This window comes from Phyllobates terribilis, unplaced genomic scaffold (genome assembly GCF_046119375.1).
Source record: "Phyllobates terribilis strain yellow unplaced genomic scaffold, ASM4611937v1 Scaffold_7__3_contigs__length_470593459, whole genome shotgun sequence".
NCBI classification, from domain to species: domain Eukaryota; kingdom Metazoa; phylum Chordata; class Amphibia; order Anura; family Dendrobatidae; genus Phyllobates; species Phyllobates terribilis.
Window position 1 is genome coordinate 380,118,635 of NW_027362767.1, and position 24,846 is coordinate 380,143,480.

The 24,846-nt window shown below is 42.5% G+C and overlaps 1 protein-coding gene across 2 annotated transcripts in view; it reads right to left on the bottom strand.

The window, feature by feature from the left end:
• The window catches only part of LOC141154894 (leucine-rich repeat and fibronectin type III domain-containing protein 1-like protein), a 755,880-nt gene that overhangs the window by 286,767 nt on the left and 444,267 nt on the right, over positions 1 to 24,846 (bottom strand). For both annotated transcript variants that reach the window (XM_073641429.1, XM_073641428.1), the window contains one exon: positions 12,695 to 12,745. The gene's annotated coding sequence lies outside the window, so the exon portion shown is untranslated. The remainder of the gene's footprint in view (positions 1 to 12,694; positions 12,746 to 24,846) is intronic.

Below are 24,846 nucleotides of genomic sequence, written 5' to 3' on the forward strand. Positions count from 1 at the left end.
GTTGGGAGCAGATATTTTGTTGGAGACACATATCTTTTTGATTTCTTAAAAGGGTTGCCCAGGACTTTGATATTTCATGTCAATGGGGGTCTGACACTCAGCACTCCCACCAATCACCTGTGAAAAGGACCCATAACAGCTGGAAAAAAAGCAATGCGCAGAACAGGAACACAACAGTGCCATACACTGTGTAGTGACCATTTTTAGGTACTGCAGCTCTGTGATCGGCAGGGTCTGTGAAAGGGGTTAAAGCACTCGCCCCCAGAAACAACTCTGAAGAAATGCTCAGTTGTGTTGCAAGCAGAGATTTCACATACTGCACTCCGAAAGCAACAAATGTGAATATTTCTGCAATGGAGCTAAGCAGTGCAAAACGGAAAAGAGCAGCACAATCAGGAGAGCTCAGACATTTTTAAAAGGTATTTAACTCACGGCGCCAACATCACTGGAATGAGAGGTGAGCATAGGGTCTCTTCATTTTACAAGGGGGAATATGGTATTTTAGAAGGGGTTGATCAAGTAGTTGACAACCCCTTTAAGTCTAGTTTTTAGTGTTTTTAGCCTGTTTTTGAGTTGAAACATTCTTTTTTTAATATACTTTTTTTTAAAGTCTATTTTATGTATATTCGCTTGTTTTTTGTTCTTAATGCTCACCATTGTGGGCTTGGTTTTTTGTGTTCCATGTGTTTGTAGCCAAATCATCAACTAATCAAATGTAGAAGAGCCCCCCTCCTGGAGTTATTTTATGTACACCAGGAATTTTGCAAAACAAATTTTGCAACATTTTAGCAGAAAATGCGACTTTTTGCAATAAAAATCTGCAAAAAAATGGTTAAAAAAATAAAGAAAAATAAAATAAAGAGCATTTTTGATTTTGCGCAAAATTCATGAACCACATGCACCAAAGTAAATGAATATCACAAGTAAAGAAAAAAGGAAAAATGACTTAGAAAACCTCACAAATGACGAATTGGGCCCAATATATCTTGAAGTAGACTGCGCCGGTGAGTACATGAATCTCAAGCATCTCTTGTACTGAAGCCGTCCTCATATCTCCAGACAAGCATGTCATTCATGTCAAAGGGAAATCATACATTTAGGAATGGAAGTAGCGTCACACGGATGAGACACCGATCACATATTGACCTGAAATTGAGTCTCGGTTACTTTGAAATGTTTGAGGGAATCTTTGATCTAACGATGATCAAATGCAGTCACTTTTTAATATGATGGTAAATCTGGTGTACGGAGCATCCACAATTAAAGGATATGTCACCTTTACAAACTTTGAAGTTTGACTTTATCCTTATGGAAACTGACGGCATAAAGACAAGGGGAAAAATTTAAATAGAAGAATCTCAAAATCAATTAGGCCCCCAAAAATAGTCTTTGGTGATGTATTTTAGAAGTGTAAGCGGAAATTACACATCACAAGTTACAAAGACCAAAATATATTCGCCGCTTTATGGCCTGCCTGGAGGAACCTTAAAAGGAAAATAGTTTTGTGACATGAATTTTTTTTTATATTAACCCTTTCGCTTACTAGAAAAACATTTTAGAAATAGTTATTACTCTCCTTCCTGCTTATTTATAATGCTCGCCCATGCATAGCACCAAGATATTCTGCAGCGATTTACAGACATCATCATCACTGTTCCCATTGGGGCTCACGATCTATGTTCCCTCTTAGTTTTTGGAGGAAACTGGAGCACCCAGAGGAAACTCATACAACCACAAGGAGAACATACAATGTTGTCCTTGGAGGGATAAACACCATGTCCTTGGAGTGCAGACCAAAATTAAACTCATGTAATGGTGTAACTATAAGGGGTGCAAAGATCATGGTTGCACCTGCGTCCTGGAGACTTTGGGAGGTTAGAGGGATGGGGGGGGAATGGTCCGTCTGCACCATCTGAAGAGATGTGACTTTGCTGGAGTTGTCCTGATCTTTTTTTGCAAACAATCGAAGATGTTCTGGGCCAAAAAGGGGTTGTGTTTCAGTAAGCCCCTTCCAAAGGTGGGTAATCCCAATTTGGGGGGGGTTTGTGGACAAGAATAGGGGTGTGAATTAAACTTTCATAGAATGTTAGAGTTGGAAGGGACCTCCAGGGTCATCGTGTCCAACCCCCTGCTCAATGCAGGATTCACTAAACCATCTCAGACAGATATCTGTCCAGCCTCTGTGTGAAGACTTCCATTGAAGGAGAACTCACCATCTCACTTTATTTTGCGAAAGAGAACTCACTTTATTTTTCTAATTGAATGTTGGTAAGTATGAATCTGGCATTGGAGGCCAGCGATCAGATAAGATCATTGACTAAAGGAAAACACATGCCGACCCCGGCTTGAGACGATCAGTGGACGCTTTTCTTTCCACTTCACTAACAGCTCCGGCTCTGCTCATAAGTCCAGTTATCATCCATTTGTAATAGATCCAGTATTAATAAAAACTGGATCCATTACAAAAACAGACCATAAATGAGTGCAAAATGGAAATCATCCGTTATGATCCTTTCCCACATAGATCCAGCTGCTATTCATTTTTTTTTTGACTAGACAAAAAAAAATTGTGCAGACTAAGCATTAAGCGTAGCATAGAGTCTAGATCACGTGAAGTAATTATCCCCCTCTTCTCCTCCTTGGTCAGACCTCAGCTGGAATACTGTGTGCAGTTCTGGGCGCCACATTTTAAAAAAGATATCGAAAAACTGGAGCAAGTTCAGAGAAGAGTGACCAGAATGGTGAGCGGACTGCAAGCTATGTCCTACGAGGAACGGTAAGAGGATCTGGGAAGGTTTAGCTTGCAAAAGAGAAGACTGAGAGGAGACTTAATAGCTGTCTACAACTATATGAAGGGATGTCACAGTGTAGAGGGATCATCCTTATTCTCATTTGCACATGGAAACACGAGAAGCAATGGGATGAAACTGAAAGGGAGAAGATACTAATTAAATATTAGAAAAATCTTTTTGACAGTGAGGGTGATCAATGAGTGGAGCAGGCGGACGCTTGGCTGAATGAGCACATTTGTTTACTTAGGAGAGGGGAAAACCAAATGATTGGGCATTAATATTGAATATTTTTAATCTTTCTACACCCACAGATAAGTCAAGAGGGCTTAATGCACATAAGATAGACTTTTCTGTAATGGGGTCCCATAATGGAGCTGTTCAACCCTGAATTTCTTTGGCAGAAACCCTCCAGCATAATGCAAACTAATAAATAAAGCATACTCACCTTACCGATCCCCCACACAATAGACTGCTGCAGCCAATCACTGACTGTAGTTGTGATGCGTTGGACACAAACAGCAATAGAAGAAGAGTGAGAGATCGGTAAGTTGTTTTTTTTATTTTATTTTACAGCACGCGGGAAGGTTCCTGACATAAAAATTCAGTCCTGTACAGTCCTTTGGTTGGAAATGGTTTATTGCAATCATAATATGGACACAGGTCTGCTGAGCCATGTTTAGATCACAATAGGGTTCTCCAAGGATCAAACATTGGTTCAGTAATAAAATGTTAAATGACCATACAAATAAGTAGAAGAACACTGGCTAGTGTCTTAGAGTCATTACACTAATGTCACCCATTAGGCTGCGGCAACACAGAAACATTGGCTGTGACATAGATCACTGAATGTTGCTGCAACATAGTAAAAATGAATGGGGTCGCAACTTCACGACAAACAAGCCGCAAAAAGTTGGAACCAGTTGGCTTTTTGTGACTTGCTTGGCGTTGTACCTTGCAGGTCAAAATAAGACTTTGATTATTTGCACTCTGCTGCATTGTAGCAGAGCCATACAGCAATCTTTGCCGGTGCGGCCCAAGCCTTACTTGCCTGTCGCGGTGCCATGCAAATTGCAACATAACCTCATTCATTTGCACTATGCGGCGAGGCAGGAGCAGCATACAGTGATCTTTGGCAGCATGGCCACTGTCGTGCGTAGTTCCAGCCTAACAAGGAGCACTATAACTTGGCTATCGCGGGTGCAGAGCTTTGCAGAAGGCAATGCAACCTCGCTCACGTGCATTACGCTGTAATGTACCGCTGCTATAATGCAGCATATTGCAAGTGAGCGACGTTGCAACTGCAAAGTGCCGCAACCGATACAATGATAATCGCCAACGATGCCAAAGTCGCCACGTAACAAGGAGCACTGTAAGGTGTAGTAAGAAGGTTCATCATGGGATTTTTATCCTCCGACGATTTGGTTGTCTTTCCTGATTAAACGGCATAATGAGTCGTCATGTTACACACATCTTAAATTGCCAGCAGTGTTATCTCCTCATATACAGAACTGCTTGCATCTGACAAAGAAAATCCATTACTGCTAATATGAGTATGACAGCAACATGTGTAAGAACAAGCCTGTTCTCCTGCATGCACAAAGGTTACAATTTGCAATTGTTCCAGACGAGAGGAATGGATTCACTCAGATAATGCTGCGCGCTCTCTCGCCCCCAGCTCTGGTACAAGGACTTTCCATTGTGCCAGTCTATTGAGCTCCAGGCTTGCCCACTCCCCCCACCTCTGTCAATCACTTCACTTTGCTGCTACTTTGCTAGAAACATCCTTCTGTTCCCCTCCGCCAGCATTCATTCCGCAACCTCCTCCATTGCTGGTGCACCCTCCATTACACCTTCTGAGCACCCCCTCCCAGATCTTCAGTCGCTGGCATATCGACCTCTGCTTTACTTCATCCCTTTCTATATTTCAGGATTGTTTTTCTCCTGCGTGGAAAGATACAGAAACGTGCATTGTCTTACATTTGGCAAGCGCTCTTTAATGAAAGATGTTTACTATTTATAGACTGCCGCTAAGCATCGCTACCAGCAAAAAAATTTAGGACAAAAAGCTGCATGATGTAGCTTGGTCAACAGTCATAAATCCAAATGAATATATACTGCTTAAAGGGGCTGTCTAGATAAAAAAAAGTCAGAAGAATATGAGGAAGGAGGAGGGAGAAGAGGAAGGAGAAGGAAGAAGAGGAAGGAGGAGGAGGAAGGAAAGGGAGGAGGGAGGAGGAGGAAAAAGAAGGAGGAGGAAGAGGGAGGAGGAGGATGAAGAAGAGGAAAGAAGAGAAGGAAGAAAAGGAGGGAGGAAGAGGAGGAGGGATGAAGAGGATGATGATGAGGAGGGAGGAAGAAGGGGAAGGAGGAGGAGGAAGAATAAGAGAAATGATGAGGAGGAAGGAAGAAGAAAGAGGAGGAGGAAGGAGAAGCAGGAAGAAGAAGAGTGACAAGGAGGAGGAAGAAGCAGAAAAAGAAGAGAAAAAAGAAGAGTAAGAAGAAGAGGAAAAAGAAGAGGAGGAAGGTGGAGGGAAGATGAGTAGGAAGAAGAGGAGGAGGAAAATGAAGAGGAAGAATATGAAGATGAAGACGAATAGAAGGAAGAAGAAAATGAGAAAGTAGTAGAAAAAGAGGAGGAAGTAGTAGATGAAGAGGAGTAAGAAAAGAATGAAGAAGAAGAAGAAAAAAAGAAAAGGGAGACGAATAGGAGGAGGTGTAAGAAAAAGAAAAGGAAAACGGGGAAGAGGAAGAAGAAGAAAAAGAAAGATAAGAGTTAGAGACTTCAATTATAGAATCTCAATTAACCCATTCTGCAGTCATCAAAAGACAGTGCCATATAGAAGCTACAGAAGTCAAAGAGGGCAAATGAAACCCAATTGCAAAAATGATTTTCAGCCAAAAATACAAGCACTTGAGTAAAAAAAAAATGTCCCTGAAGGTGTCCATATCCTTTACCAGGGACTAAAGTTGAGGAATCCTGAAGTAGAGGAAATGCTAATGGTGCGGTTACACCTATAGTTGTATGGAAAGATTAATTCACTGCAAAAATAAATGTGCTTTCAGTGTCAGGAAACAGACTGACATTGAGAACCTATGATTTCCACAAAGAGTCTTATAGTGTGGGTATGATTATGGGAATAAAGTAATAATATTGAATGTGAATTTTCTCCAGAATCCACTAAATAATAATAAAAAAAATATCGTCTTTCTTTTGTGTCTCACTGGTGAAGATTTAATTTTCTCTTTGTATCAATTAAATCTGTCTCTCCTTCTGTCAAACATATCCTTTAAATCTGAGAACTCCAAGTGGGAGAGGAATTGTACTTAGTGACAAAACTGGCAGCAAAATGCCTGTACGCTCGTGCTAAGGCGTCCTGCCTCCACTCCTAAGCGTATTATTATGGAACAATTAGCGGTATGACTGCAGCTCCTGTGCAAACAACTGTCAGAAATTCAACTGACACATGCCTCTCATTCTGCAGCTTTAAGAAACGCTTCGCCCGCTCAGGCCTGTTACCTGTGTAGGAGCAGATCATGAAACAAACATCCGAAGATTGTCTTCCCGGCATCTTAACCAAGACCAAATCAATAGTTAGTTGTGCTATAAGGTTCATTTACTTTTTACTAAAGCGAGTGGTGTATCCTAAGAGAAGGAAAAGCCGTATTATGGATCCATAAGACACAAATCTGTACAGCGTTGATTCGTACCATGGTGCCCACCATGCTGTAGTACCGGTGTGTGTTTCTACAGAATTCTCAAGAAATAAAATTGTGAAATATTCAGTCAAATGCCGAGTTGCAAGCGGTATTATGTCATAGAAGCATGACTTCCATATGTCTTATTAAGCGACTTGTCAATTAGGATTCATACACGTAGGCACAAAGTGTGTACAGCAGTGCGTGGAAGCTGTGTGGCTCCTTGGTGCGTTTCCATACAGGCCTCGTCACTCACTCGTTCTGCACTATATATTCAAAAGTAATGGGACAGACTTCACAGATTTTTCCTTCAGTTTCATTGACCCCACTATATAACCTCCGGCTCCTCGGCCCCTACTGTATAACATCCCCAGTAAATAAACTTCATCCCCCCCGCCATGACGTCTGCCTTTACTAACATGTGACAGAACGGCCGGTGGTGCAGAGCTCACTGATACCTGCTCGGTCTTGTAATAGGAGCCACCAGGGTAACAAGTCCGTTCATGACATTTCTTTCCTCCTAAATCTTCCCCCATCACCTGTGAGTGATATTATCGAGAAGTGGAAGGAACCGCAGCGATTCAGCCCAAAGTGGAGACCCTGTAACATTACAGAACGGAGTCCGAGTGCTGAGTAGCTAAGGGCAGAAAAGTCACCACCACTCTGCTGACCCCATAACTGCAGAGTCCAGACCTCCTCTGGTATTAACATCAGCACAAACACAGCGCCCCCGCCGGGAGCTTCATGGTCGAGCAGCTGCATGCAGCCAAGCACAATGCCGAGAGCTGGATGGACGCTGGAGGCGACGTTTTCTATGCAGTGATGGATCACACTTCTCTACCTGGCGTCTGATGGAGGAGTCTGGGTTCGGTGATTCCAGGAGAGTGTTACCCCCTGACTGCATTGTGCCCCCTGTACAGATTGGTGGAGGAGGATAAAGAGAGGATGAAGAAACAACAAAACCCAGACAAAAAGGGCACAAAGAAAAAACAGGAGAAAAATGAAAAAAAACTAAAAACAGGAAAGGAACAAATGAAAAACCGAAGAAAAAAAAGCAAAAACTAGACAAAAAAAAGGGCACAAATGAAAAACAGGAGAAATACATCACAAACTAGAAAAAAAAGTGCAAACACCATAATGAAACAAACCCTATACATATCACCATATTGTCTCCATACACACAGTACTTTGTTAATACTGGTAAACATACAACATTCCTCTCATTACCTGTTATGCAGAATCTACCTACCCTTCCCGAAAAATGTCATACTTTATATAATTCTTCTTATGTGCCTATTGTGACCTTGCAAGGTTAACCAAGGTCATAAAAACCTCAATGGTGCCGCTGACTTCTATTGGCAAGTGTTCATTTATAAATATTTCTGTGATTTCTATAAAAGATTAGCAGGTAGGAAAAAAAACCATCTATATAATTACAACACCCAGGGCTGTCAAATACATGTAATAACTGAGAGATGGTAATACTTGAAATTAAAAAGGAAGGAATGATGAGAGCAGGAAATCAGCGAGAAACATCTGCAGAGCGGAGCAGATCCCCAGATAAAACCGAGACTATATACTCAGCAGAAATGGTAAATGTCACCTTTTTCATATTAAGATCTCCTTTGTAGGATGCTGCTGCAGACACTTCTAATTATGTACCTCATCCTGCAGTATCAATGACTCATTTAAGGTGGGTACCTGCAAAGCTCCTTAGGGGCAGTGTCTAGTAGCGTGAGTATGGTGGGGTGGGCGGACATGGTGCATAGCTGCTTCCCCTGCAGGGACAGCTACCTACATACAGATTTATACAGCTTCTAGTGAGTTTAGTGAGACCTGTATTATATTGCAGGCAGATAGCGCCCCCTAGTGGTGGCTATATGCAGCCAAGAATTATATTATTTATCAACTCGAAAAAAATTATATTAACCCATTCCCACTGCAGCTAATCTTGGTTTTTGCACATTCATTATTTCTTCCCCTTTTGTCAAGCGCCATAACTTTTTTTTTATTTTTCACTCACCATGAAAGCTTGTTTTTTTTGCGGAACAAGCTTTTTCTTAATTGACATTCTTAATTTTTTATGGTTTTTTTTTTTTTAAATCTTCTCAGGGGACTTAAACCTGCGATTGTTTTTTGTTCCGTATGTTGCAATACAGATTTATTGCAGTTTTTTGGGGAAAATTACAGTCTACTATGAAGCCTTACCTATCGCTGGGCTTCACAGGAGTATCAACATGGCAGCCATAGGGGTCTTTAGCATAACAATCCATCAGCACATAGTGTTCACTTCACGGGAGTAGGAAAGGATGGGCGTCTGGTACGGTATGTCCCCCCGGGATCACATGCCTCAAATGCAGCGGTGAGAGATGGACAGTGGCACTTAAGGGGTTAACAGCAGTGATCAGAGCTCTGCTCAGATTACTGCTGCTGCATGCAGATGCCGACTGTACAGTACAGCTCAATGCAACCTCAAAAGGGTTTATAAAATGAACAAAGAATTTTGGAGATAAAACCATAATGGTACAAATTAACTGCAACATAGGAGTAGGACATTTAGCAGAGATCTCATTGGGGAGGGGTCCTTAACATTTTTACTGATTAGCTTGCACAAAATTTAAATTACAATTAACACGTTTACAGAATATACACATTTTGATTCTTTTTGCTGTACAGCACACTACCTCTGTAGAAAACACATGAATGTGATTATTTTTGCTGTACAGCACACTACCTCTGTAGAGAACACATGAATGTGATTATTTTTGCTGTACAGCACACTACCTCTGTAGAGAACACATGAATGTGATTATTTTTGCTGTACAGCACACTGCCTCTGTAGAGAACACATGAATGTGATTCTTTTTGCTGTACAGCACACTACCTCTGTAGAAAACACATGAATGTGATTATTTTTGCTGTACAGCACACTACCTCTGTAGAAAACACATGAATGTGATTATTTTTGCTGTACAGCACACTACCTCTGTAGAGAACACATGAATGTGATTATTTTTGCTGTACAGCACACTACCTCTGTAGAGAACACATGAATGTGATTATTTTTGCTGTACAGCACACTGCCTCTGTAGAAAACACATGAATGTGATTATTTTTGCTGTACAGCACACTACCTCTGTAGAAAACACTTGAATGTTTATTTCCCTTCCAATCAGGAAATTGAAAGTTTCTGTATAATTTCTCCTGCTTCCTAAGTTAAACATATAGTATATATAAGGCAATAATGTAGCTACCAGGGGGCATAGGGGGCTCTCAGCGGGGCCCACCCGGAGTGACCGCCACCCTTAACTTAAGAGCAGGGAGACATGGTCACCAGATTCCTGAGGAGGCAGGTGGTCAAAAACCCACGACCAACAAGTACAAGCCCCAGTAATGCTCTTTGGCTGCTGCACTTCCACAGTGGACATCTGTATGTATAGAGGGCGAGATTCAGTCAAGTATAAGGAAATTCTAGGAGAAAACGTCTTCTGTGAGGAAGTTGAAACTTGACCGCCATTGGACCTTCCCACATGACAATTCTCAAAGGCATAACTCAAAGTCCACCAAGACTTGGTTCCAGAAAAAGTCCTGGAAGATTCTGGAGCGGCCCTCACTATGTTCTGACTTGAAACTCATAGAAATTCTTTGGTGGGATTTGAAGAGGGTGGGCTGCAGCACGCAAGCACAAGAATATTAGTAACCTAGAGATCCACTGCCAATGAAAAATGGGCTAAAATACCCCAGAAACACTGCAGAAACTTCAGCAGCAGGTCACAACAGCCAGAGGGGCTCTGCTAAGTACTAAAGACGCTTGTCATGACAGGGTGAATAATTCTGAGACTTAAGTAGTCAGTAAAAGAGGCATTTGTGATGAATTTGGAGAAACCACTTGTTACTGTATATTAGTTTTGTTTAACAAATTACATTGTAATAAACCAATGAAACAAGAACAAACAGTGGAAAGTTTGTTGCTAACAAACCAAATCTGCAATGGGGGGAGGTGGTACTGAATATTTTGATTGCAAGTGTATCCATAATGAATATAATATACTGTATATAGATAGATAGATAGATAGATAGATATTATTGTGCAGTAGCTATACATAGGTGAACATCTGTTTTTTAATGTTCTTATGTGGCTGCATAATTAAGCAGATATATTTTTGGCACTTTGTATATGGTTTTCAGGAGGAACAAGCTGAACATATCGGTAGTAATAACATGCTGTTTGTGATGTCATGAAAATTCCTTGAATTCACACCATAAAAGATGGGCCAATAATAATTTTTTGTCTATCCAAAAATATCAATACAATCCGATACAACAAGGAGATTTTTACTGCTATAATAATGACGCGCCCCCTGAGCCGTGGGGTACTCGGTAGCCGGGCCGGTCGATGCTGGGGGATGTCACAGTGGCAGTGACCCGGTCCGTGACCCAGGGCAGTCAATAAAAGGGGGAAAAGTAAAAGGGGAATAAAGTTTTTATAGAGATAATATTCGTGACGCCACCTGTGGTATGCGGCTATATGGAGCCACCGCTGTGGTGAAGATCTTCTGGAGCTGATGGTGACGCAGCAGAGTTGGTTCAGCTCTCCACAAGCAGAGCTAAGCTCCAGGGCAGGATATAGTGATGCTATGAGGTAGATGTTGTTGGTGCGGTGTAATGCAGGGGATGGTGCAGATAATGATCAGTCCACAGCTTAATGGTGGTTTCCTCTTATCTTTACTGGCGGTTTGTTAAGCAGACCGGGGCACGGGTACTAGCTAGTAGTAGAGGTCCGGGCGGCCTGGAAGCAAGTTGGGGATCCACGTAGCCAGGTGAAGTTGGAGGCCTTCCCTCTGCGCTAATCTCTTTGGCCCTGCTGCTTGTAGCTATGCTGCGGCCCTCATCCCTGAGTAAAACGGCTCTGTGCTCACCTGTATGGCAGGCAGCTCGAGCCTTCCTTAAGTATCGCTCCCACGTGGCGGTGTTGGGCCCTGTGTGCTGCTGAGCCTTCGGGCGCCTGATGGGGCCAGGAGACCTGCAGTCTCCTGCCCTCCGGTTTCTGCTGTTGGGCCTTCAGTGCCCCACAATCTCGGACTCCGGTGTCCGGTTCTTCTGCGCTTCTCTCCTCTGGGGCGAGCTTGTACACAGCTCCACTCCCCAGGTCCTTCCTCGTCGCTGTCCTGTCTTCAACTCCTCTCCACTCACTCTCACTAACCCCACCTCCAGATTCCAGTTGCTAAGGAGAGGAGCTCCCCTTGCTGGTCTGGAGCCAGGAAAGTGTTGCATGCTAGTATACCTGATTAGAGGACCCCTCCTTGCTTCCAGGCATGGCATTACCCCTTGTGAGGGAGGCAATGCCACTGTGGCAACTGGACTCCTGGGGTGCCACAATGATAATACAAAAATCTTTATTCAATCAGGATTATATTGAAAAAAATCCAAATTCAAGAATTTTATGACTTGTCGGAGAGAGGCGGGATGACGCTGAACCCAGAAGTCTTTACTCTGCAAGAGCCATAGCCAGCTGTTTTTTTAGAGCTAAAATCACTTCATTAGACACATGTCTCTATAACATTCCCCTTCTTACAATCCTCCTCCCACAAATCCCATCTGAAGAAGCTAATGCGAAAAGCGTCTCAAGGATCGATCTTTGGTGAACACATTGTCTTTTTGGTATTGTGAAATACTTTAGAAGGCTGCCTTCTACTATGCTATTTTTCATTGTTATTTTTGGGGTTATCTTTTTGGGGCAGTACCTTTAAAAATAAAATTAATCTTATAACGTAATGGAAAAAGCTCTATGTAGAGCTCTATGCAGAGATTGCAGCAACATGTAAAACCTTGTAAGGGAATTATACGCTAATCAGAATGGGTGCAAATCGATTCGAAGGACCTGGTCTATTGGTCATGTCAGTAAGCTGTGTCCGCTGGACAGGACCCTTCAGAGCCCCCTCCTACTTGATGGCATCCGCGGGTTCTCTTTTGATTAGTTGACCAGGAGCGACGTCACATGGGAGTCACACTGCAACAATGACATTGTGCCAGGCTGGCTAATCCAAAGAGGATCAGGGGATGCTCTCAGGCAGGAGGCATTTCTTGGGGCTCCCGTCCAGTGGCTGCAGTTACTTATGTGGCCAATGGACCAGGTGCAGTGAATCGATTCACACCAAATTTTATGCAAACAAAACTTCGGTACTCTTTCAGATCACGGCACCTACCTGTATTACGCAGTTCTTTGAACACTTGTTCGCTCGGCTATGCAGTGGTGCCTGGTAAAAAAAAAAGTAGAACATGCTTGAGTTAAAAAGACAAACATAGAATATAATACAAAGACAAGATTTCACAGAATATGTCAAAGATGTATGATACTTGTGCTGACACCTGTATCTCAACAATCAGTACAAAAGACCAACAGGCACTCACTTGTAAACGTAATTTGTGAAGTTTTACTCCATATTGTTTCTCAGTGTATTCAGCAGTCAAAATGTGACGCGTTTCGGCTCAACACAGGCTCGTGTTGAGCCGAAACGCGTCACATTTTAACTGCTGTATAAACTGATGAACAATATGGAATAAAACTTCACAAATTACGGTATTTTGTACTGATTTTAGTGTGGGACGCAATCCCTAGGCACGAACACCACCAAATTGAATGAGTGCCGGCTGGAATTTATCTTGCGTCTCAAAAATGGGGTCATGTCTGGTGCCCATGACAGAGGAGATGTGGTCGTGAATGTGCCTCTCTATCCATTAATTTCTTTGGGAGCTCCAAAAATTTAACTGCAAATGACATGTGACGGGATCCCATTCTTCAGATAGAAATTGTTTCCAAAAGCTAGAACATAATCTATCAGAATCTGATGGCATATGCTGTGGATATAACTGGGACATAGGCGAGAATCCCCTTATTGCAAAAGTAAACTAGATTTATGTGCCTGTCTATGGGTATTGAATGATGCCATCCTATGGCCCCCAGTCTTAGAGTGAATATAGGGGCCCATGTAAGGGTACTGTTTGATGTCACCCTAACATTTCCTAACGTCCTTTGGAAGAAAGGTGGGCAGGTGTGATTCTTCAGGGCACTCGCAATGTCTTTTTGATAGTAAAGAGGTGTAGGTTGGTTCCCACTAGTCATACAGAAGGGACAAGTGGCTAGCCTCAACTGGGGAAACTCAGCTGTGAATCTAGACTTTCATCCACAAGGGGAATTAAATATGCAAATTGTCTCGTCAGAGAGAAAGAGGATTAGAACTCTAGCGCCATCTATTGGTAGCAATCCTAAAAGTCAATATCGACCCTTTAACAAGCCTTGCAATAAAACTTAGGATAAAAGCCAAATCAAAATCTCAATTTGCAAACACAGTGTTTCGGGGTATTGTCCCACGTGTAAGCAAATTGAAATTCTGATTTGGCTTTTATCCTAAGTCATGTGACAAGGCTCGTTAAAAGGTCGACATTGACTTTTTAGGATTGCTACTTCCAATAGGTGGTGCTAGAGTTCTATTCCTTTTCCTCTCAGAAAGACAATTTGCAAATTTCATTTCCCAGAGTAACATGCATGGCTTATAAGTCTCCTCACTCTTACATGCCAGGCTTGGCTTGTCACTCTCCACAAGGAGCAACGTTACCCCTTAGATCCACAAGTGGAAAAATAAATACAAACCCTATTTGTGAATGTATTGTTATTTACAGGGGTTGTCAGTGAAAGCAAGTTATTATCAATCCGCAGAATAGGTGATAACTTGCTGATCAGTGGGGTCTCATTGCTGGGACCTACATTTATCAGTAGATTGGGGAACTGTTATCCTCATTACAAAGTGGTACGGCAGGTCAGATGCCCGATTGACACTCCATTTGTTCTCTATGAGGCTGTCGAAAAAAGTCAGGTGCAGCACTCGGCATACCCTTAGTGAATGAATTTTGCAGTGGTCAAGCATACCCTCTGTCATTCCATTCTATTGGGGATAAAAGTTTCCTATTCTGCTGATCGGTGTAGGTCCCAGTAGTTGGATCCCCACCAATCAACAAGTTATCATCTGCCCTGGCACTGCTGTGGCAGGTGGCACCTCACTCTTTTATGTAAAGTCGTAGTATGTAACTCTCTTTTCACTGTTTATGCCAGTGCACCATCTCACCACCAGAGCACTTGCCCGAATAGGTACACCCCTCTGAGATATTTTCACCTAATCAGCTTCTCACATAAGCCTTATACACCAGGAAAGTTTCTGCATATTCAATGATTTGGAAACTTTGATTTTTTAGTAAACTTTTCGAAAATTCAAAAACTGAAGCAAAAAAAAAGTTTTAAATATCAGATCATAGAGAAACTAAAATACATTTTATTAGGATCATAGCTGAACTGCCCCTGGTCAAACTGTACGGAAAAGTCGTAATGCTGCTAACAGAGACAAATTGTAGGCCAAGAGTAAATCTGCACATTTCCTTTCATTAAGGTGCCTTAAAATCCACTGTACTGCCTCAATTATACTGTATTAAGCAGATACGAATGGCACATGCAAAGTTAACAGGTTCTGCAGGAATCAGATGAATGTACCGCATGGCTAGAATTCAAAATCATTTTACGAGAGAACCTTATGTGTGGAAATTAATGACTATGTGGTTACTACTGGACGCCGCAATTTCATAAATATAAGTTAAATGTATTCCAGACCAGATGTAGTTACTCTCACTTTATTCATATTTGTCTATGGATTGTAGCCTTTATTGGAAGTCTTGGTTTATAGATTTTGAACTTCTATAACCATTTCATGTCCCAGAAATGATTAGGTGTACCCATCATGATCATGGTTATATTAGGTCTCGTATTAAAAAATCTAATTTACATGAAAATACCCTTTAAGGGGAACTTGTCACTTGCCATAAATAGGTATTTTTTTTAGCCAATGTAAAGGCCGCTGTTTTCCTGAATCCAGAGTTGTTGTTTTTTTGTTCCTGAGCCTCTCCGTTTCTGAGATATGGCCTCCTCTTCCCTATATGTAAATCTAGTCTGGTTATTAAAGTAGGAGTAGCCCTCATTTCTCTTTTGTGGGCGTTTTCTTGAGGCCCACGCCCATTTAGTAACAAAACTAGGGTTACATATAGAAAAAGAAGGGACCATATCTCAGGAAAGGAGAGGCACACGGACTAAAGAAAAACATTGCCGGATTCAGGAGAACGGGGGCATTTAAACAAGGTGGGAAAAAAATTACCTCTTTATTTAAATCTGTATTCAGTTCCTGAGCCCACTACATACATGTGAACTTGACATCCTCTGTAAATGTACGCCAGGGTGTAGGAAGAGGTTGATAATAAGTATTATTAATTATATAGCGCTATAATTAATCCTCAACACTTTAAAATGTAGAAATACTTGTACAAACAATATTGGACAAAACAGAGTATCACATAACTCAACAATTCAAATACAAGGAGTGACTTATGCATGAATAGAAAAACATAGTTGCTATGTTTCAAAAAACAGCACCACACTTGTTCACAGGTTGTGCGGGGTACTGCAGCTCAGACCTATTTATTTAAATTGATCTAAGCTGTAATATCAGACATAAGCTATAAAAAGATACAGTATATTACTATTTTTGGACCAAACCTGCTATTTTTCCAATTTTGGACAACCCCTTTAGAAATGAAAAGGTTTTAAAGAAAAGATTAAGACAGCTGACAAAAAAAATATACTACCAGAATAACTTTTTTTTATGGAAAAGTGGCAAAAAGTATCGAAAGCCATCAAAGCCATCAATATAGCAATGTAAACTGGATTAATAATGTATTTTTTTGCCCTATAATAATTCTTCATTGATGTGCGATGAAGAAGGAAAGTGTTCTCTCTCAGATCAGGCCAGGACATTAGACGACTTCAGAGAGGCACCAGTCCTGCAATTCTCAAAGTAGATGGGAATTAAGAAGCTCTTGAGAACAAGCAATATAACCAATGAAGAGGACTGTGGAAAGCAGATTCTATCAAACAGGATTACTATAATTCTGCAATTTCCAAAATGTGTTAAGGGCTATTTTTGTTGCTGAAGTACTGATTTTTGTTATATTCTTCGAAGATGGTGGATTTCTGAAAAACCTACAAATTACTTAAATAAAAAAAAAAAATAATAAAAAAATAAAAATATATCTACATATATATATACTATATATACAGTGGGGAAAATAAGTATTTGATACACTGCCGATTTTGCAAGTTTTCCCACGTATAAAGAATGGAGAGGTCTGTAATTTTTATCGTAGGTATACTTCACCTGCGAGAGACAGAATCTAAAAATTAAAAAACAGAAAATCACATTGTATGATTTATAAATGATTAAATTGCATTTTATTGCATGAAATAAGTCTTTGATCACTTACCAACCAACAAGAATCCTAGCTCTCAGAAACCTGTTGGTTTTTCTTTAAGAAGCCCTCCTACTCTGCACTCATTTCCAGTATTATTTGCACCTGTTTAAACTCATTACCTATATAAAATACACCTGACCCCACAAACAATCAATCACACTCCAACCTCTTCACCATGGCGAAGACCAAAGAGCTGTCTAAGGACACCAGGGACAAAATTGTAGACATGCATAAGGCTGTGATGGGCTACAGGACAATAGGCAAGTAGCTTGGTGAGAAGGCAACAACTGTTGGCACAAATATTAGAAAATGGAAGAAACACAAGATGGCTGTCAATCCTCCTCGGTCTGGGGCTCCATGCAAGATCTCGCCTCTTGAGGAAAGGATGATTCTTAGAAAGGTCAGGAATCAGCCCAGAACTACACAGGAGGACCTGGTCAATGACCTGAAGAGAGCTGGGACCACAGTCTCAAACATTGCTGTTAGTAACACACTATGTGTGACATGCAGAAGTAGTGCTGTTGCTTCAAAAGCATCCAGTAACTGTTACAAATAACACAAGCACGGGAGACAGGAAGTGTTGTGCTTCAGAGGCATCCAGCAACTAGATGGGTTAACACAGTCACAGGAGAAGGTGAGTGTTTTAGCAGAGCCCCAGGGGGATTGTGGGGAAGTTGTTTACTGTCTGGCTGGAGCCGAAGAGAAGGTGATGTGTGTGTTCTGTATCTCACAGAAGGGCCCCTGCAAGTGTAAAGAATTCAAGTCAGGAATGAAGCTAAACACAGGTCAGGTAGAGTTCCTGAACTAGCAGTGCAGAGTATTGTCAGACAGAAAGATAAGGACTGAAAGAAATGGTGTCACAGGGATCATCACCCTCAGCAAACTCTCCCCCCTCCTCCATCTCACTGTGCTGTAAAGAATACTGTGTTCATTAATGTGCCTTTGCATTAGAACTGTGCTGTCCTGTACTACTGGGAAGACTGGGAACTGCTGTGCTGCTAAGGAATCTGTACTGTTTGTCACTGGAGCCTGTTGCCAATAAGACTTAACTTGCACTGGTTGTACGGCTTCTTATTAAATGCTACTGTTCTACCGTTTATGAGGACTCTTGTCAAGTGTGTCTGGTCAGCAAGTGAAACAAACAACGTGTCTGTGCCTGAGAGAAGCTGCAGCATATGGCCTATGGTCGCCCAGAGTAACGGTTCCCACAGGAGTCCAAAGAATTCATGTAACCTGTCTCGCCCCTATCTGAACCTAGCGGCGTGGGTGTAATATATGCCATCATGGATTAACATCCTGCAGGGCACGCAAGGTCCCCTGCCGACACCAGCACATGTCCGGGCCCATTTGAAGTTCGCCCATGACCATCTGGATGATCCAGAGGAGGCATAGGAGCAGGTCACGTGGTCAGATGAGACCAAAATAGAACTTTTTACCATGTTTGGAGGAAGAAGAAGGATGAGTACAATCCCAAGAACACCGTCCCAACCATGAGGCATGGTGGGGGAAACATCATACTTTGGAGGGAGCTGTTCTGAAAAGGAGATAGGACAGCAGCACCATATTGAAGTGAGGATCGATGGGGTCATGTTTTGCGAGATTTTGGCCAACAACCACTTTACCTCAGTAAGAGCATTGAAGATGGGTCATGGCTGGGTCTTCCAGCATGACATTGACCTGAAACACACAGCCAGGGCAACTAAGGAGTGGCACCGTAAGAAGCATTTCAAGGTCATGGTGTGTCCTAGCCATTCTCCAGACCTGAACCCAATAGAAAATCTTTGGAGGGAGCGGACACTCAATGTTGCCCAGCGACAGCCCCAAAACCTGAAAGATCTGGAGAAGATCTGCATAGAGGAGTGGGCCAAAATCCCTGCTTCAGTGTGTGCAAAGTTGGTCAAGAATTACAGGAAACGTCTGACCTCTGTAATTGCAAACAAAGGTTTCTTTACCAAATATTAGGTTCTGCTTTTCTATTGTATCAAATACTTATTTCATGCAGTAAAATGCAAATTAATCATGTAAAAATCATACAATGTGATTTTCTGGATTTTATTTTTAGATTCTGTCTCTCACAGGTGAAGTGTACCTACGATAAAAATGACAGACCTCTCCATTCTTTGTAAGTGGGAAAACTTGCAAAATTGGCAGTTTGGAGGCCAGTCATCATAATGTGGAACTTCAGCTTAGGAGGAGCTGAAGTGTGTCGCAATGTGTGCGGGTGAACCCCGCACATCTATGGACTATGCTATCGTTTGTTTTTTGTTTTGCCATTATGCAAGCAAGGTTGAGTTTATTTTACTGAACCTGCAGTGCTTTATGCCGTTATAATAAACCTGCAGACGAAACTGTTCCTGAGTCTACTTCTGAAAGCAGCCGAATGAGTCGTCTTGCCATAATATATATACATATATATATATATATATATATGTCCTGGAAGCAGTAAGTGGTTTATGTTCCATGGATATGTCAGTAGATTTGCATCTATAATGTGTTACACTGTTATTAGAGATCCGGAGCTGCCCTTTGTGATCACACTGCCCGGAGGAGCTCAAAGCTCAGATAATGTCTGTTATTAAGGAATTTACGAGAAGATAAACATCTGCTTTAAGATTAGGCAGCCGAGTGGAACTGTGGACTTAATTGACTGTAAAATAAAATCGTTTATTATAGCTTGTGTACTAACAAAGATGTTACATTTGCTGTAATCTGTCGCCATGTAGGGAAAAGTATACGCTCACTGGATTATTATTCATTATTGTTTGTAACGAATGCTGAAATGCACAAAAGCGCAATACACTATAACAAGCTAGCTAGGTACACCTGCGTGGAGATGGGGAGTGTGCTGCCTACGGAACAGGGTGTTGCTGGAAAATAGATGAGCGACGAAAGATCCTTAAGTGTAAGAATGTAATGTATGAAAGTTGTGCTAACCATAGACAGAAGGGCTCTCAGTAACAATCTGATAGGGCATGCACAAGTCCAAATTATACACCCATGGGTACTGTACTTTCCCCTAGAAGTTGTTTAAAATTAGAGGCACAATGATCCTTTGAATGTAGTGATTAATGGGGTTTTCGCCGAAATGACATTCACGCTCTATCCACAGAGCTGTTTTTTGGAGTATACAGCAGCTGCAGGCTTGTACATTTGGGGGACTATCAAGCAGATGTCTTTGTGTTCTGAACTATATTGTTTTTCCTGCAATTGCCCCATGTTCTGATGATGCAAAAATGGTTGTTCTATATGTTGCATGCACGCCGCCTAAGTTCAGATAGAGGCGAGACCAGTTACATGAATTTGTTGGAATCCTGGGGGAACCGTTACTCAGAGCTGCAGCTTCTCTCAGGCACACGATAGATTCAGTTGCTGACCAGAAACATCTGACAAGAGTCTTCATAAACGGTAGAACAGTAACATTTAATGAGGCACGGCCAGTGCAATGCAAATGTCTCATTGAGCAACAGGCTCCAGTAATAACAGTACAGTCTCCCTTGCAGCACAGCAGTACACAGTCTATTATCCGGTAGCACAGTACAGCACAGTTTTAATGCATACACAACCACAGGCTTTTCCTTCACAAGGACTCATAGTACACAACATTCTTTATCCTGCATGGAGATGGAGGGGGGAAGGGTATTGTAAGGTGCGTCAGAGAGGTAGTCGTGGGCGAGCTGAAGCCCCTGCTTGCTCTAGCACCCTACAGACAATACATGTCCTCCCTCTGCTGTGTGGCTGTGTATTTGGTGTTCTCCACTTACTTCAGACCATCCGATCGTGGCTGTCTCCAGGCATTTCTCTTCTGGGACCAGGGCAGCAATAAATTCAGAGGACATGAGGTTCTTAACCATAACTGGGACTTTACTTGGGGAAGAGGAATATATACAGTATTTACAGGCAGATATAATGGATAAGGCCCGACAGGTTGTCAACTCCCTAACAGGCGCTGGAAAAATTTTCACCACTGGTTCCCTCTTTAAGTGAAGCATCTCTATGACTCTATTCTCTAGCTCAAGAGAATCTTCCTCACCAGCAACAGTATATCCGGATCCTATATCTCCCCCATGTCTTAGCCTGGAGTCCTATCTTTCTCAGCTGCCTGCAGACTAAAAGTGCCCCGGGTCCTCAATACCTCCGTTGAGTCTCTCTGGCCGGCTAACAGGACTCTCGCGTAGGGAGATCTTCACACTAGTGATCCTACTGTCTGAGGGTACAGAGCTCCCATCTACCCTAGCAGCCACTATATTAGGCTGTCCGAAAGTTCACTGTCCAAACTGTCACTGACTCATCATTTCCTGCTTCTGGAAACTAAGCAGAGATTTTCCTAATGTGCCCACCCCTCTGTGGGCTGTCATCACACACCATTAACCCCTTCACTGTCTGCAATACTGCTGGCAGACTCAAACTGACATCTGCACCGGGGACAGTGGCATCTTGTGGCTGGTTACCAATACTACAGCCCACAAGGAATTATATCAGAAACAAGCTTTATACACACTCTATGCTTGATTATGGCACTAAGTTCCTCCTCTACTCTGCTGGCTGGATTATCACAGCTAACCCCTTAACTGGACCTAACTGCAGGTCAGAGAGATCTAACTATCGGGAACATTATCTTTTTAACTATTTCAGTGCTATAGGGAAGCTACGTCCTTCCCCACTACTACAGTATGATGAGGGAGATGATCTCTATGACAGGCTTCCTTCCAGTCCTTATCTTCCTGGCTGATAATACTGCACACTGTTAGCTCAGGGAGTCTAATTGACCTTTGTTTAGCTTCCCTCCTGACCTGAATTCTGTTCCATTGCCTTCTGTGAGATACAGGTCATAAGTCACCTTTCTCTTCGGCAAGGCCAGACAGTAAACAACTTCTCCACAATCCCCCTTGGGCTCTGCTAAAACACTCCATTTCTCCTGTGACTGTGTTAACCCCTCTAGTTGCTGGATGCTTCTGGAGCACAAAACTTCCTGTCTCCTGTGCTTGTGTTACTTCTAATAGTTGCTGAATTCTTTTAAAGCAACAGCACTACTTCTGCATGTCACACTCAGCAACAGCACTACTTCTGCATGTTACATATATCCCAAGTAAAACCGTTAATTCTCCCACAATGTCTGAGTACTGAACAGCTGCACTCAATGCTGTAAATCTGCAACAGTTGGGAACCCCACGGAATTCCTGGAACACTGGTGTCCCAAGCCTCCATTCTTGCTGGTTGCGATCTCCAGTCCCATAGACAATGAATGGTGCATGTGTGACACCATTCATTTGCAACTACAGCTTGGAAGAACGAGGGCTTGGGACTGTGATTCTACTTATCTGTGGGAAAATTGGATGTCATTCATTGGAAAACAACTTTAAAGAACATTCCATTTTACATATTTACACCATACCCTCTGAATACTGCCTAATTGGTGTGGACCTTCCTCTGAATTCTCACCCTCATCAAGAGAACAGTAATCCTACACCAATTACGAGCCACTGTGTAGCATCGGCGTCTCTGCCTCCTGTCGGGCAGAGACGCCGTTCCCCTCACCGCCGTAGTCCAGGTCCGGCGTCTTCCCGCTACCCCGCTGCTGTGGCGCGCATCGCGCCCAGCTTCCCGGGCACTATGCTTAGGGTGCGTGCTCCCTCCCTCTTAAAGGGGCCGTGCGTGCCATCCTATAGAGTCCCTGGCCAATGGCCGGAGGACTTCCCCTATATAAGACACTTCCTCCAAAATGGAGGTGCCTGTGCAAGGTTGTTGTTCCATGTGCTAAACACTTGCTCCAGCCCTCAGGTCCCGCTGCCTGTCAGTCCTGCCTCCCAGTCTGTCTAACAGTTCTGTCCTCCAGTCTGTCTACAGTTGTGCCCGTCAGCCTGCTTACGTGGAGCACCTGCCTGTAACTTTCCATGCCTGCCAGTCTGCCTACCTGGAGCACCTGCCTGTTACCTGTTGTGCTCACCCACCAGCCCACCTGGAGGACCGGCCTGTTACCTGTCATGCCCGCCAGCCAGTCTACCCGGAGCACCTGCCAGTTACCTGTTGTGCCCGCCTGCTCGCCTACCCGGAGCACCCGTCTGGCTATCTGCCGAATCAGCCTACTTGTCTACCCGGTCCACCCGTCAGCCTTCCTGCCGTGCTCATCCGCTGTACCGGTCAGTTCCTGCCATCTGACCCATGGGAGTCACCTACTCTCACACAAAGTCGGTCTCAGAGTGGCACCTGGTCCACCTGCCCAGTTCCTCCCTGGTTCACGGAGTCGACTAAACTGCTGGGAGACCTTGGTCGGGCCGTGTAGGCACTTAGTCAAGCCCCTCTGGTCCCTCCTTCCACCGAAGCACAGAGGTTCCACCACCCGGACTCGTAACACACTGTACTCATGGTTTTTACCGAAGTAGAGTTGTGATTAGAGTTGACGGCTTTTTGCTCATCACGTTATTAAACTCCCACTAGACTCTAATGAATCCCATAATTCACCAAGAGAACCATAACCTATTGGCATTTACTGCAATATAAAATTGTCCTCCTCTGTATTGATTACCCTGCAGAGTTTAGTGTCATCTGCAAATATTGAAATATTACTCTGTATGCCCCCTACGAGGTCATTAATAAATATGTTAAAAAGAAGGGGGCCCAATACTGACCCCCTGTGGTACCCCACTGTTAACTGAGACCCAGTCTGAGTGTTTTCCATTAATAACCACCCTTTGTTTCCTATCACTGAGCCAATTCTTAACCCACATACTTATATTTTCCCCTATCCCCATTGTTCTCATTTTATGTATGAACCTTTTGTGTGGAACCGTATCAAAAGCTTTTGAAAAGTCCATATACACAACATCCACTCCTTGGTCCAGTCCAGAACTTGCCTCCTCATAAAAACTGATCAGATTAGTTTGACAGGAATGGTCCCTCGTAAACCCATGTTGATATTGGTCATGAGGTTATTCTTCTTCAGATACTCTAGTATAGCATCTCTTAGGAAACCCTCCAGGATTTTACCCACAGTAGAGGTTAAGCTTACCGGCCTATAATTTCCAAGTTCAGTTTTTGTCCCCTTTTTGAATATTGGCACCACATTTGCTATACGCCAGTCCTGTGGTACAGACCCTGTTATTATGGAATCTTTAAAGATTAAAAATAATGGTCTATCTATGGCGTTACTTAATTCCTGCAGTACTCGCGGGTATATCCCATCCGGGCCCGGGGATTTGTCAACTTTAGTGATTTTTAGACACCGCCGTACTTCTTGCTGGGTTAAGCAAGTGACATTTACTGGAGAATTTTTGTTATCACTAATCATGTTTTCTGTCATGCGATTTTCTTGTGTAAATACGGTTGAAAAAAAATCATTTAGCATATTGGCTTTTTCCTCATCCTCATCCACCATTTCACCCAGACTATTTTTAAGGGGGCCAACACTATCATTTTTTAGTTTTTTACTATTTATGTAGTTAAAGAATATTTTGGGGTTATTTTTACTTTCTCTGGCAATGATTCTCTCTGCCTCAATCTTTGCTGCCTTGATTTGTTTTTTAGATAATTTATTTAATTTTCTATATTTATTTAATGCCTCATCACTACCTACTTGCTTTAGTTCTCTAAATGCTTTCTTTTTGTCACTTATTGCGCCCCTTACAGCTCTATTTAGCCATAGTGGTTTCCTCCTATTTCTAGCATGTTTATTCCCATAGGGTATATAATGTGCACAGGTCCTATTCAGGATGTTAATAAATGTCTCCCATTTGCTTTGTGTAGCTTTATGTCTCAGGATATCGTCCCAGTTTATTGCACTAAGATCATCTCTTAACCGTTGGAAATTTGCCTTCCTGAAGGTTAGTGTCCTTGTAACCCCTCTACTACACATCTTATGAAAGGTTACATGAAAACGTATTATTTTGTGATCACTATTACCCAAGTGACCCCCAACTCGTATATTTGATATGCGGTCTGGCCTATTGGTTAATATTAGGTCTAGCAGTGCCCCCCTTCTTGTTGGGTCCTGAACCAGTTGTGAAAGGTAATTGTC